Here is a 3,143-nt window from a genome sequence, read left to right on the forward strand (position 1 = left end):
AGACCTCGCGGAGCGTGACGGGACTTGTAGTTGCGCATGGCGCACGGGCGGCGGGAGGGGTGCTTGGAGGGCGGGGCCTGGAACACTACATTTCCCGGCAGGACCCGCGGTCGGCTGGGCGCGGCTCGGCCGCTCTGAGGGGAGGGTTGGGCGCATTGTTCTCCGCGATCGTGCGGGGGAGCGCAGTGCGGCTCCGGGTCAGCTGCGGCGGGCACTTTTGGGTGCGGGTACCCACTTACCTATGGCGCCATGCCCTGCGGTCTCTGTCCTCCCTTCAGTGGGCCCTGGCTCGGGAGCATGAGACTTACCCGCGACTCCAGCGTTAGCGGGTTGCACTCCTGCCCCACTGTCCAAGAGCTTGAGTGAGAAGGAGGATAGGACCCCGGAATACTGCGGCTGGCCCTCTAGATCCGGTTCCTTCCAGATATCTCCTAAGGACTCATGTTCTCGTGCATACGTGCATATGCCTCGTGCACAGTACTGCTTATGGAGCATCAGCTGCGCATAACATTCTTCATTGTTAGCCCTATTGTATGTGCTTAAAAATTAAAACAACCCCGTGGGAGCTCACGGGGTTGTTTATAAGCTGTAATATAAGCTACTTGGGTGGCTGAAATCGGGTGGGAGGCTGAGATGGGGAGGATTGCGGTTTGAGGCCAGCCTGGGCAAATAGTTCCTGAGATTGCCCCTCCAACCCCCATCTCCATCTCCAAAGTAAACCAGAGCAAGATGGACTGGAGGTGTAGCTCAAATGGTAAAGTCCCTGCTGTGCAAAAAAAAAAAAAAAAATTACTACTACCTTTCTAGATAGGGATAATCTGCTTCGTGTTGCTGTTGAAGGAGCTAAGTGCTGTGAATGCACAATTGAAACTTGGGGGAGAAAAAACTTGTACCATATCTCAGAAGTCCCAAAGACATAGCAGGACGTGCAGAACAAGCCCTGACTGTGATGTGATCATATACCATATTAGTCATCCATTTGAACAGTTCTTCAGTGAACTTTTGTATATTCACAGAGTTGGGCAATTATCACCATAATCAGTTTGAGAATATTTTCACCATTCCAGAAAGGAAACCTGAGAACATTTTTGTTGCTGGCAGGTGTTGAGAGTTCACAGGCCAAAGAACTGTCTTGTGAGGCAGTGGACTGACAACAAGGTCAGCACACAAAGGAGGACTTATTGAGCCCGGAAAATCGGTAGCTCCCTGTTGTTTACAAAGAGTTTTTTAAAATTTGGTCCTTTTTCTTGGGGAGGGAGTCAGGGGAGGAGTGGTTTTTAACATATCTCTGCAGGAACATAGACACAGTCCTGTGAAAGCCTCCTGTTTATTGGCCTTTTGGCGTTTTGAGGCATCCCCAGGGAGGCATGACTTGTGAAACCACATGTCCCTTTACAGGATATAGGGCTCATGGTGCTCTCATGGGGGAATGTGAGGGCACTGGCTCATTTTTGTCCTCTGATCCCCCAGACCCAACATTTTCATTACTCCAAGAAAGGAAACCTGTACCTCAGCTATCTCTCCCAACAATGCAAACTAGCCAACCACTAATCTAGTGTATGTCTTTGGAGGTTACCTATTTTGAGCATTTAATATAAATAGAATCTTATATTTTGTGACCGGCTTCTCTCAGAATATTATTTCGGGAGGGGGGGGATTCCAAGATGGTAGCTAAGGGAGGAAGCAGAAAGCATGCCTCCTATAGTGAAATCATGGAGAGATGCTGGATACACACCTTGCAGGCAAAACCACCGAGAAGAGGCAAAACTTTGACCCCTCCACACCTCCAGCCGGTGCAGAGCATCTCCACTTCATGTTAAATGGAGAAACCAGGAGGGCCCCTGGGCCGCCAGTCGCCCGCACCCAGACAGCTTGGGAAGACGCGGACAAGGTGAGCTTAGCGGTACTGCAGTACTCCCACATACAACCCTGGGCCAGAGCAGCATAACCCCCTGGATATTTATTTAATTTATTTTTTGTGGCACTGGGGTTTGAACTCAGGACTTTATGCTTGCTAGGCAAGTGCTCTACCACCTGAGCCACTCCACCAGCTAGCCCCCTGGATAGACCAACCTCCGTCTGGGGAAAAAAAGAGAAACTGAGTAATAAGCAATAAGAACAATAAAGACATGAGGAAAAGAGGGTGGGGTGCACTGAGCGTCAAAGATTGGGGGAAGGGAATCCTTCCCGAAACTGTAAATAAACAAGCCTGGGCAGCAGGAGTGGAGCACGCACCCAGCAACCAGGAGCGGGAAAGCTTGTGAGTGTGGTGGAGGGAGGAAAACTCCACAGGAGAGGAGGGAAGACCCACTTCCCACGTGAGCTGTAAACAAACATGGCGGCTGGCAGGAGCAGAAGCACCGCCCAGTAATCACGAGTGGGAAAGCTTGTAAAGCTGGCAGTGGGAGGAAAACTCCACAGGAGAGGGGGGAAGACCCACTTCCCATGTGAACTGTAAACAAACATGGAGGCCTGAGAAAGCGGGTGCAGTGTCACCTCCCCCAGTGTGCTTGGAAAGGGGAAAGCTTGTAGCAGAGGCTCACACACAGGAGAACTCTGAGTAAACAAAGCCTGTGGGGCCAGGTGAGTGCTAAGCTCACCCCTGAGATCTGCATAAATAACCCCTCCAGCAATAGCAGGCTGACAGCAGTGGGCAGGCAAGCCACAGCCACAGATACCATTCACAGAACTGTCTCCAGACTTTTTTTTATCACTCTCCCTACCTTTGATGAGAAAACAACTGAACTACACCTGCATGCTGAAAAACTTACTGAAACTTTATTGCATTTGAACTTGGGACACTTTATGGGCTTTTTTTGTTTTTTGTTTTTTTGGGGTTTTTTTTGGTGCACTTTTGTTCTACTTTATGTGTCCACTTTGATGAGACAACTACAGCACAACATCTGAGGCACTATCTCCAGGATTGTAGACTGAGACAGACACCAAAATTATTAAGACTGAAACTTCATTGCATTTGAACTTGGAGATTTTATTTTTATTTTTTTTTTATTTTTTATTTTCTATTTTAAATTTTGTTTTGTTTTATTTATATATATATATATTACTTTCATTTACTTATCTTTCATTTTTATTCTTATCTTTATTCTTTTTATTTTTTATTTTCAATCCTCTCTCTATCTCTC

Source organism: Castor canadensis, chromosome 13 (assembly GCF_047511655.1).
Source record: "Castor canadensis chromosome 13, mCasCan1.hap1v2, whole genome shotgun sequence".
NCBI classification, from domain to species: Eukaryota; Metazoa; Chordata; class Mammalia; order Rodentia; family Castoridae; genus Castor; species Castor canadensis.